The sequence below is a fragment of the Eutrigla gurnardus genome (assembly GCF_963514095.1).
Source record: "Eutrigla gurnardus genome assembly, chromosome: 3".
Classification (NCBI taxonomy): Eukaryota; Metazoa; Chordata; class Actinopteri; order Perciformes; family Triglidae; genus Eutrigla; species Eutrigla gurnardus.
Window position 1 is genome coordinate 32,938,965 of NC_139917.1, and position 13,121 is coordinate 32,952,085.

Below are 13,121 nucleotides of genomic sequence, written 5' to 3' on the forward strand. Positions count from 1 at the left end.
GACTGTCTCCGTTTGTCTCCGTCGTCTCCGTCTGTCTCTGTCTGTCTCTGTCTGTCTCCGTCTGACTGTCTCCATCTGTCTCCTTCCATCTGACTCCGTCTGTTTCCGTCTGTCTCTGTCTGTCTCTGTCTGACTGTCTCCGTTTGTCTCCATCTGTCTCTGTCCGTCTCTGTCTGTCTCTGTCTGTCTCTGTCTGTGAGGGACAGCAAGACGAGCTTGGAGCCTTGTATGTTGTGTTCACACCAAACGAAGAGCCCTTTTTTTGCACGCCGCGATGCTTGAAAAGTAAATGCAAAGATACAAATACACGCAAATGTGCAAAATTCACTTATTCATAGAAATGTGCATGTCGGTGTCTCCAAAGCCAATCAGCATTGAGATTGTCCTCCTGTCGTCCTGAAACTAGAGACCGTCTGTGGTCCCCCAGAGGTCTACGTCTGTGGTCCAAACAACAAGGTCTCTGCTGTATTTATGTCTAGACGACCTTATTTGGAGTGTTGATGGAGCAGCTACAATGTTAGCGTAGCCTAGCACCCATCAACCAGACTCCATTCAGAAAACCAGCGTTTTAAAAGTAGCTGGTGGTCTCGCAGACGGACCAAACAAAGCATGACTTCGACATGTACAAAGCAGCACTAGTGGCGATTTCAGTTGTGATGGAGGAGACCTGGTTGATGTCTCCTCAGCGCAAGTTGAATAAACACAAATGATCCTGCGGTAAAAAAATCTGCTTCATGTTTGATGTGAACACACATTAAAATAGAAGGCTGGATGAAAGGGCTGAAGTGAGTGCAGATCTGGGCTAAATCCCTCATTACTTTCAAAGACTTTAATAATAATAAATATTATATATATGGGGAAATATATTTATTTTCCCATCAGACTGTGCTGCTCTTCCCTCTCTGAAACACTCTGTTTGAGTGTTTGAGCTCCCAAAAAGCCCACTCTGTTGTTGTTGTGATTGGTCACTAGTGGCTGGACAGATATTATGCTAATGAGTTAGTTGTTGACGTTATCACTTTATGGAACAACAGCTTGAAATGGGGGCGTCTAAATGAGTTAAGTAAATCCCTTTGACTCTGGAGACATTTTACATGAGCAACAAAGTAAACCCCACTAAAGATAAGAAGAACACACAAATGATAGGTCCTCTTTCATTTGTGATATATTAATACTTTGTATAATAAAGTATATATAGAGAGAGATGCAGAGATGGATGTATTTAACAGATTTCAACAGAAAATAATTTAAAATGATGTAAAGATACCCAACACATCAAAGACTTCCTCTTCCCTCCATGCACATGTTTTGTCCACTTCCTGTGTTTGAGTCCACTTCCTGTGTTTTAGTCCACTAATAAACGTTAGTGTCGGATTCTTGCCAGGTTTGATGTCCTGTCACATCTCCAGGATTTTTTTTGCTTTATTAAACCCAAATATAACCCAAGATATTAGGAAGGTCAATACTATGGCAAGTGTCGTGGTCCAGACGTGGCAGTTTGAGCACTAGTTCCTCCTATATAAATACTGTGTACACTGCAGGGAAGCTTCAGTATGAAGTTACTATTGACCCCCCCCCCCCCCCCCCCCCCCCAACACACACACACACACACTGTTATACTACTATCTGAGATTTGCTACATGTACAGTTAGATGTATGAGAATCCACTGAGAGAAGATTCTATTGATGGATTCCTGTGAGGTTGAGAAGGTTGGTGAGAGAACGACGATGAGGTTTTCATGTATTCCAGATTATTGGAGTGTTTTCTCTTCTTCCCTCCATCTTCCCTCCATCTTCCCCACTTCCTTCCTCCTAAATGCATGTGAGCGTTTTCCTTTCTGTTCTCTGAGATGTCACTCTGGTGTCATATAAAAGTCAAATAGCTTTTCAACCTCCGACTACTGAAGTTTCTTTTCCTATTTACTTCTTTTTTTCACGATTGTGTCAAAGTTAAATGTTGGTCTCTTTTCCTTCATTTATCTGATTAAGCATCGTCACTGTAGCACTGCCGGAACGACTCAGCGAAATGACTCAGCGTTTTTTGTTTTGTCTGGAAGTCACTAGCTTTTTTGAGAAAGACGGTTGCTAACAAGTGGCTAAATGCGACTCGTCGCCTTTAGCTTAGCGCTGGTGAGGTGAAGTCATGTGACCATTGCGACCAACGTTAGCTTTTTATTTCTGCAGATTGCTCCAAAAAACATACAAGTGGCGTTCATTTTTCTTGCTGCACAAAACATGTAAATATCATACATTTTTATTTGAGTTTATTTTCTGTGATAACGGAAAAAGTCTCTTTGTGGATGCTAACTTCCTCTTGTGGATGCTAACTTCCTCTTGTGGATGCTAACTTCCTGTTGCGGATGCTAACGTGGTGCTCGTTTGAACATCTCAAATAATCTCGACGGGCATCTCGCTGCTTGTTTTACCTGGAAGCAGGTAAGTGTTTTGTTCTCTTTCCAAACATCCACTTCTGTATCTTCCTCATCAGCCAACGAAGGTGACCAAAGAAATCTGTTGCTCCGTTCAACCATCTCGTCTCCTACATGTTTGACTCTGTTTGCTTTTCTTACAGACTTCACTCTGACACATGGGTCACCAAACACCCCGATGACCAGAAACCTGCTCAGTGGCGACCTGTTGGCAGCGAATGGTATAGATTGAGGAGATGCACCATCTCTAGCGTGTCACATGATGCTGATAGCAGATGTAGATGTGAATAATGTTGCAGTGTTACAGTCGTCGTACTGTTTTGTTGCACCAGAAGGTTTGTACCAGATTCCCGTTATTGAGGAAGCCGTTCTCGACAGTAACAGCGCTCTGAGACGAAAGGTAATGCAGACGTTTGCTGCAGCGCCACCTTGTGGTGGATGTTTGGTGACTCGTCTGCAGCTTTCAAGGCTGCTTCTTTAAAACGTTTGCACTTCCACCTTTTCACTGCCATGTTGGGTCTTTCTGCATGTGGTTGTCTTATCGGCATGAACTTTCTGACAAGTTGGTGTGGAATGCAGACGGGAAGCTTGTTGGCACGTTTCAGGGTTGATGCTGAACGCATTTGACAGCCGAGCATTTGTGCTTTTTGGCTCCGTAGAGGAGGGAGACAGAGACACCAACCAGGTCTCAGTCTCGGCTGCAATATGCCGTCTTGTCTCAGTTCCAAACAAGCTGTTGCGTCTTCCCACATATTCCCATCGCATGCTAATGCTCGTCTTCTTCTTTGGATAGCGTGAAACTCAAATACGTCAAAGGAAGTAAATCTGGAAGAAGAGTATTTCACCTCCAGCATTATTGTTCAGCCTCCGTGTCGTCCACTCAATAAGACTGTACTTCAGTCAGAGGGGATCCTGGGAAAGAATCTCCAAACACAAATATTGGTACAGTGTAAACAATAGATGTGGGCTCTGCTATTGCTGCTCCATATTTCATCTTCTTGGGTCTCTTTGATATTTAAAAAGAAATCCTCCCTGCAGCTTGTTTTGGTGCTGCCACTGTAGAACAAAGGGAGTTAGTCTGTCTGTCCCTCTCAGCCCTGTGACAGACTGGTTACCCGTCTGTCTCTCTCAGCCCTGTGATAGACTGGTTACCTGTCTGTCTCTGCATGTCAGCCCTGTGATAGACTGGTTACCTGTCTGTCTCTACATGTCTCCCTGTGATAGACTTGTTACCTGTCTGTCTCTCTCAGCCCTGTGATAGACTGGTTACCCGTCTGTCTCTACATGTCAGCCCTGTGATAGACTGGTTACCCGTCTGTCTCTCTCAGCCCTGTGATAGACTGGTTACCCGTCTGTCTCTCTCAGCCCTGTGACAGACTGGTTACCTGTCTGTCTCTGCATGTCAGCCCTGTGATAGACTGGTTACCTGTCTGTCTACATGTCAGCCCTGTTTTGCTCTGTGTCAGTTTAAATATGTGACCTATTCATTTTAGTGAATTAGCAATTCCACTCAGCGAGTCATCTCTCTAGAAGCTCAAGGCGACCTGTGATGCTGATGGAGAGAGAGGACGCCTGCCACCAGCTGTTCACCAGCTGTTCACCAGCTGTTGAACAGCTGACGAACAGCTGGTGAACAGCTGGGAGGCCTTCAGCTCCACCCCCCCTGCTGGAATCTTTAAAGAGGAAATGTTCAAACAGCTGGCATCGCTTTAAACCTTAAACGCCACGCGGCTTCAGTGACGAGTTGCTCCAACAAACAATTAGCTCATTTTCATAAGCAGCTCCGATCCGACCGTCTGTTACTCCAACAGAGCATACAAATGACCTACACATAGTTTATACGAATATAGTGAGACATGTTATTACTTTGCAAACTCTTTTTTAATCATTTTTAATCAGCAGGTAAGCCCCGCCCCCTAAAGCATCCCCTGCTTTCTGGTCTGGTGGACTCTAAATGGACCATAATGTACTAAATGAACATCAAGCTGGATTGAAGAAGACTTGAAACTAGAGATTGAGACCATAAACTCATGTTTATAATGTTTACTGAGATAATACATCAAGAGAGAAGTAGGACCATTTTCTCATAGACTTCTATACAACCAGAGAGGAGTCGCCCCCTGGTGGCCAGCAGGGAGAAGTAGGACCATTTTCTCATAGACTTCTATACAACCAGAGAGGAGTCGCCCCCTGGTGGCCAGCAGAGAGAAGTAGGACCATTTTCTCATAGACTTCTATACAACCAGAGAGGAGTCGCCCCCTGGTGGCCAGCAGGGAGAAGTAGGACCATTTTCTCATAGACTTCTATACAACCAGAGAGGAGTCGCCCCCTGGTGGCCAGCAGAGAGAAGTAGGACCATTTTCTCATAGACTTCTATACAACCAGAGAGGAGTCGTCCCCTGGTGGCCAGAAGAGAGACCTTTTCGGACTTCATCGCTGGCTTCACTTTTCTGAACTGGAGGTTGTCGTCTGTAGATATTAAAAATATGCTTATAAGAAAGTTTAATGACGTGACTTGCTGGCGCTGCTGCAGAGTGGCGAGCAGACGAGACAAAAAGCAGATTAAATCAGATTAATGAATAACTGCTCGTTCTAAAGGGGATTTAGGATCTGGAAGACCTAATTGGTGACACTCATATATGTAATTCCATGTATTTAATTGAAATATATATATACACTCAACAAAAATATAAACGCAACACTTTGTTTTTGCTCCCATTTTTCATGAGATGGACTTAAAGATCTAAAATTAATTCCAGATACACAATATTACCATTTCTCTCAAACATTGTTCACAAATCTGTCTAAATGTGTGATAGTGAGCACTTCTGCTTTGCTGAGATAATCCATCCCACCTCACAGGTGTGCCACATCAAGATGCTGATCTGACATCATGATTAGTGCACAGGTGTACCTTATACTGCCCACAATAAAAGGCCACTCTGAAATGTGCAGTTTTGTCTCACAGCAAAATGCCACAGATGCCACAAGCATTGAGGGAGCGTGCAATTGGTATGATGACAGCAGGAATGTCAACCAGATCTGTTGCTCGTGCATTGAATGTTCATTTCTCCACCATAAGCCGTCTCCAAAGGCGTTTCAGAGAATATGGCAATACATCCAACCGGCCTCACAACCGCAGACCACGTGTAACCACACCAGCCCAGGACCTCCACATCCAGCAGGTTCACCTCCAAGATCGTCTGAGACCAGCCACTCAGACAGCTGCTGAAACAATTGGTTTGCATAACCAAACAATTTCTGCACAAACTGTCAGAAACCGTCTCAGGGAAGCTCAACTGCATGCTCGTCGTCCTCATCGGGGTCTTGACCTGACTCCAGCTCGTCGCCGTAACAGACTTGAGTGGGCAAATGCTCACATTCGATGGCGTCTGGCACGTTGGAGAGGTGTTCTCTTCACGGATGAATCTCGGTTTACATTGTTCAGGGCAGATGGCAGACAACGTGTGTGGCGTCGTGTGGGTGAATGCTTTGCTGATGTCAATGTTGTGGATCGAGTGGCCCATGGTGGTGGTGGGGTTATGGTATGGGCAGGCATCTGTTATGGACGAAGAACACAGGTGCATTTTATTGATGGCATTTTGAATGCACAGAGATACCGTGATGAGATCCTGAGGCCCATTGTTGTGCCATACATCCATGAACATCACCTCATGTTTCAGCAAGATAATGCACGGCCCCATGTTGCAAGGATCTGTACACAATTCTTGGAAGCTGAAAATGTCCCAGTTCTTGCATGGCCAGCATACTCACCGGACATGTCACCCATTGAGCATGTTTGGGATGTGCTTGACCGGCGTATACGACAGCGTGTACCAGTTCCCACTAATATCCAGCAACTTCGCACAGCCATTGAAGAGGAGTGGACCAACATTCCACAGGCCACAATTGACAATCTGATACACTCTATGCGAAGAAGATGTGTTGCACTGCATGAGGCAAATGGTGGTCACACCAGATACTGACTGGTTCTGAGTCCCCAGACCCCCAATAAAGCAAAAAAATGCACATTTCAGGGTGGCCTTTTATTGTGGACAGTCTAAGGCACACCTGTGCACTAATCATGATGTCAGATCAGCATCTTGATGTGGCACACCTGTGAGGTGGGATGGATTATCTCAGCAAAGCAGAAGTGCTCACTATCACACATTTAGACTGATTTGTGAACAATGTTTGAGAGAAATGGTAATATTGTGTATCTGGAATGAATTTTAGATCTTTAAGTCCATCTCATGAAGAATGGGAGCAAAAACAAAAGTGTTGCATTTATATTTTTGTTGAGTGTGTGTATGGAGTAATAACTTGACTTCAATTTACTGTGCAAAAACCAGATAAGAGCTCTCTCAGTTTAATTGGGATTCCCGTTATGAAGAAGGTGATTAGTGAATCGGTGGGACGCAGAGAGCTAATTAATCCAAGGGAAGGCTACACATGTGTTTGCAGCACAATAAGAGGCCGTGGAGGGCTGGGAGGTCGGGGGGGGGGGGGGGGAGGGCCACATGCAATTACTCCACCACCTCCATGTTCTCTGGCTCGGCTTAAGGCTCCCTCAGCAACACCACATCGGCCCACAGCTTTGTTCTTCCAAGTGTTTATAGAGACTGCAGTCACTGTGTGTGTGTGTGTGTGTGTGTTTGTATGTGTGTGTGTGTGTGTTTGTATGTGTGTGCACGTGTGCGACTCATCGGCTCCCTGCTGGCGACTCATCGGCTCCCTGCAGGCGACTCATCGGCTCCCTGCTGACGACCACGCTTTCCCTGCCTTGGCTACACCTGCTTTATGATGTCAGCTGTTCTTAGCGTCCAACAATGATGCAGGTGTTGGTTGAAAGCCTGGTGCAGCGGAGCGCCCTCATCCACCGCCTGAGCATCAGCGTTTGATGCCCTGCGAGTTATAATGGGGTACAGCCCTGACTTCCTCCTCAACACTCCTCCATGTTGTTTTTGTGCAACTTGAACTCAGAAAGGACGACATCTCTCATGTTGAGCTGCTAATTGGCCACAGTGCTTCAGACAGCTTGAAACCTGCACTTCCCAGCATGCACCTCTGCCCTCACAAGTCTTCCATCCTTTTTTTCATGTTTTAAATCTGGCAGCCAGTGAGGTGGCAGATGTGAAGCTCTCGACCTCCACATCTGCCACCTCGGCCTGTTAATTAGGGGCCAACATCTGCTGAGCGTGGTGAAGAGCATGAAGAGTCTGCAGAGGAAGAGGAGACAACGTTGTCTGTATAGGATAAGGCTAAAGACTGGATGAAGGGAGAGAGGGAGACAACGTTGTCTGTATAGGATAAGGCTAAAACAGGTTGTGTTTTAACATCAGCTGGTTTCAACCAATAATATCGTCTCCTAAATTGCAACTCATCATGCCTCGGCCCACACTCTCACATCCAGCAGACCGGGTCCGCATCCAGCAGCAGACTGAGTCCACATCCAGCAGCAGACTGAGTCCACATCCATCAGACCGGGTCTACATCCAGCAGCAGACTGAGTCCACATCCAGCAGCAGACTGAGTCTACGTTAATAACAGTTTTCCAATCACTAACACACTAAAATGACATGCAAGCACAACTATTTAAACTGACACACAAACAACAAATCCAAAACTTTTAACACATTTTCTGCTTTACACACATTTTGCATTTGAAAATGGCCCTTTTTAGATGCATTGCAGCGTATCCAGAATGCTGCAGCAGGTCCTCAATCTACCCACATGCTCCCTGCTGCCTTCAAGGCCACCAATGGAACGGCACCCATCTACCTTCAAACACCTTCCATGTTCCTACTTCTAGCACTGTTGTACGATAGGAATCCTTGCTGAACAGCTACTACTTGTCAGATGAGGACGGAACACTTGTTTCTATTTTTAGCTCTTACTTTATCAGCACAGATATGGTTTCTTTCTTTCGACAAATGTACTTATTGTAAGTTGCTTTGGACAAAAGTGCTAAATGCCCTAAATATAAATGTAAGTTAGGGTTAGGGTGGTTAGGGTTTCATGTTGGCAAATCCAACCGGACCAAATTGAGTCTTTTGTCACTTCTGTTGTCTCCATGTTTCTCTCCAGGCCACCGACAGAGGAGGACGTTGCCATGGTGATGTCACCGTTGGTTTGTGGACTACGGTTTTGAAGCCTTGATTTTGAATTCTTGGCCGTTGCAATCTCGAGAGGAGGAAGTGACCATATTTGGACTGCGGAGGAGCAACGGGTGGATCTGATTAACACAAGTGGCAGAGCGGCACCCCGAGCAGCACCCTTACTGGATCTGGATCCATGTGGATTCTGGTGTGAAGCTGCTAACAAGCTTCATGATTCAAGGTCAAGTTTACAGCTAAGTGTAAATGTCATCTTAGTAGCTAACTGCATTGGTAGTATGGTAGCTGCGTTAGCTGCGTTAGCATGGTAGCTATGTTAGCGTGGCAGCGACATTTATTTGCATCTTTGTATGACTTAATGTGAAATATTTGCTTGGTGTTTGTGAATGCAGCATTTCAGTCCTCCCCTCCATCATGCCTCTGATTTATTCTCCCTCTCACTCTCTCATCACTTAGATAACAAGATTACAACGACGGTGTGGGAGGCCAACTTTACTTCAGCTAAATAATTGATTTGCCCCTGCCAGGTATGTTTATCATCGCCCCCCTCCCCCGACAGACGGGTCTTTCACTGCAGCAACAATAGCTTCTCACTGTTGCTGACAGAGAGCAGATTCATCAAGCTTCAGTCTGTTTCCACTGGAGCGTGAATGTGTGAGATGCCGGCGAGCTTCCTTTCATTCCACAGAATGAAGATTTAAACTGTAGTGGGATCCTTTTGTGTGTGTGTGTGTGTGTGTGTGTGTGGGTGTGTGAGTGTGTGTGTGAGTGTGTGTGTGTGTGTGTGTGTGTGTGTGTGTGTGTGTGTGTGTGTGGGTGTGTGTGGGTGTGTGAGTGTGTGTGTGTGTGTGTGTGTGTGTGTGTGTCATCACACTCCCACTTTGAGAACACAACCTTGAATAATCTTACATTACACCATTCATGGCGTATTTAATTCCACTGCTCTTTCTGAACAGTTGTTTTACAGCCTCATGGTTTACATCCGTTGGCATGCCGACGTCACCATGACGACGACGACTTCTTACAGTCTGGTTGTGATGCGTGTAAAAGTGAAGATTTTGGAGCTCTGATGTCGCTGCATTATTCGGCCGCTGGAGAGAGAATGTGTTGGTGAAGGATGCGCGGTTACAGGTTAAAGGTGGATAATCCAAAGAAATGAGTTATTTGCTCTCTGTGTGTCAGTTTAAATAGGTGTGCTAAGTAATTTTAGTGGGTTGTTGGTGCCAGGCGGGATGGTCTGAATATTTCACAATCTGCTCAGTTACTGGGATTTTCACGCACAACCATTTCTAGGGTTTTCGAAGAATGGTCTGAAAAAGGAAAAACATCCCGTATGTGGCAATGTCATTCCCTCTGCTGGCCACCAGGGATCTGATTCCATGTAAATGTACTTCCGCCAGAGGAGTCGCCCCCTGATGGTCAGCAGAGAGAATGCAAGTAATGGCACTAAGTGTTACATCACTGTTCAGAACCAGAGGTCGTCTCCTGAGTTTTAATAAAACTATTTTTCTTCTTCTGCAATAGTTTACTGGCACCTGGCTGAAGTGGTGCCACCTGTTGGTCATCAGGGTGCATGCTCATAGTGCAGTCGTGAATGGAGGTTCATAATATGGATTTTAAATCAGAACTGTATGAGGATGGAAACCTGATCAAGAGAAGGTAAATGAAGTTGTTTTGCTGGTGTTTATTAAGATAGTTAACATGACATCACATAAAGGCCTATATATATTTATATGAATGTAGACTAATAATTGAGTTCTGCCAGCTGCAGCAACACCAACGCTGTCCTGGTTTTGTGAGGTTTTATTCTCAGCGTGGGCGCTGGTCTTAATGAAGGCCAGGTCAGTGGAACCACAGCTTTCAAAGCCTGTTTGATGTCTACACATACAGACCATTATACCCAGGTTGTTAGGATTTCCGGATCAGCCGATGTCCGTTTGTCACCTTCTCTTTAGACTTGATGTCAGAACGTCATTCACATCAAACATTTAGTTCCCTGTTCAGATGATGGATTCAGATGTTGTCGTATCACAGCGTGACGTCTGGTTGTACATCACAGAACAGAGTCCAGACTCAAAGGCGGACCTGATGTGTCAGCAGCACCCAGGGAGACCCTTACTAATGGTCTGGACCCGATGCCATTTAGTTCCTGTCAGACCCGGCCAGCTTGAAAATGCCACCGGCGGCCGCGTGCTGATAAATCCTGAGAGACTGTGGCAACACGTAGACGACGACGACGACCCTTAATTAAGCTTCCCTAACACAAATCACTTCCCTTTAATATATATATATATATATATATATATAGCATAATATCTGGTCAGCTGACACTGAACCGAGGGAGCAGAACTGCTCTGCTCTCGTCTCATTAGCAGCGGTGGGAATGAAACATCCTGAATTCATCCCATGGAGGTCTTCATATGTGTATATCCTCATATCTTTCTCATATATATATATATATATATATCGGTCGGATATCGGGATCGTGGCGAGTGATCGCCGAGCAGTTTTTTAAATGATCCCCGTAATTTGTCTGCGTGAGAAACACTAGATGTGGCGTGTGCTGCTTCCTCTGACGATGTAAACAGGTCTGTCTCAGTAACGGGCTGAATGTAAAGGAGGACGAAGCTTGTTGTTCTATGGAGTGAAAAGGATTTATCATTCTGACTTCAGCAGAATATTTCCTTGTTCTTGTTTCCATATCTACATGTTCTATTGTGGACCTTTTTGAAATGTTCTGTTAGTGAATAAGAAATATAAGAAATATGCCTTTTTCAAGCTGACAGTTAATTTTGATGGCCTTGATGGTTTCTTTGGAAATCTGTCGTTCACATGAGAGAATCTGTGCTTAAAGTTAAAAAAGCTGCTATTTAACAATAGTATTTGAATTTAAATACTTCCTTTGTGTTGATTCTACATAAATTCCATCATTTTACATTTAAATATCCATTATAACTATTCTTAAGAAGAAAGAAAGTGATTAATTGCGATTAATTAGTAAAAAAAAAAGATTGACAGCACTAACACACACACACATATATATATATATATATATATATATACCACGCTGGACACAAACTTCTCGCTTGAGTTGAAACATGATTTCATCCTTTTTGCATCATCACTGAGACTGTAAACGCACCGTGTGAAGGGTTAGCAGACTCCGGGGTCAAGATGACACAAAGTTAGACAGAGTAGTGAGAGAGGGAGGAAGAGAGGAAGAGAGAGGGAGCTGATGCGTCCAGACTCTCCTCCTCTAAAGCAAACGGACAGTAAACCGACTCCACCGCTGTCAGAGGGGGGTTCAGGGACCGTGGGAGAATAACAAGCCATCATGTGCTGCATCGCTGTTGACAAATGAGCTGGGTAACCGGTGCATTAGCCTTTCACCATCGCTGGGGAAATCTGCTGCTGCTCAACGACACGACGGCTGGTTCAGTAGCGGAGCGTCTCTCGACAATCACATAAGAGAGGGGAGCGTTCAAGATCATCTCGTTCCACAGAGAATCATCCTCTTTGTACTGGGAACTCATTTATTATGAAAGGTGTTTATCTGTGGGTAAGATGAGACGATCCTTTATTAGTTGCCAGCCGAGAGGCAAAACAAATATGATCAATAGATAGAGATATTATAAATAAGTTAAACGGTAAAAACTCAATTAAAAAAAATATATAGTTATTGCTCATGAATGAATGACTCAGTGAAGGCCTGATTGAATAATTGGCAGTTATTGGTAAATGTGGTTTATTGCCAGCAGTTTATTGTGCAGTGTGACAACAGTAAATGATCCAACAGAGTTTTAGTTCCCTATTGATATTATTGTAGATTAGCCTGTGTTTAGGGCTTTTATTGTGAAAGGCCAAAAAGCTTGTTTGTTCTGGATACGCTCCTGTGTTGTTTATTTTATAGAACATCTGGCTTTATTTATAGTTGCACATTAAGCCTTACTTTGGTGGCAGCCACAGACTGTCTATAAGAAGAGGACGTCGTCATGGTGACAGCACCCGTTGGGTTTGTGGACTACGGTTTTGAAGCCTCCAGTTCAGCATTTTGGATTCTTGCAACCAGAGAAGGAAGTGACCATATTTGGACTATGGAGGAGCGACAGGTGGATCTGATGAACGCAAGCAGCAGAGTGGCACCCTGAGCGGCACCCTTACTGGATCTGGATCCATGTGAATTCTGGTGTGACGCATATCATGGTTGTCGGGCTGTACATTTCTTCTGCGTTATTCTTATGTTTCAGTCATCAGAGGGTGTCAGCTAGCAGGAGGTGCTGCGTATCTCCTCATGGCAGAAGTTAAAGAGTTTAGAGGGAGAAAACAAAGGAAACTAATCCATGAACAGGAACAGCTTTCACACAAACAGCTGACGCTGATGTCAGCAGCGTGTTTCTTCATGGTTAGCAGACAGATGACAGCCAAACCTGCAACACACAGCTGTACCTGCTCCTCCAACAGGTAGAAGAGTGTGCAACCGTTGCCTCCTACTGACCAAACATGGAATTACAACCAGCAGCAGCCTGTCCGTGTGTGTGTGTGTGTGTGTGTGTGTGTGTGTGTGTGTGTGTGTGT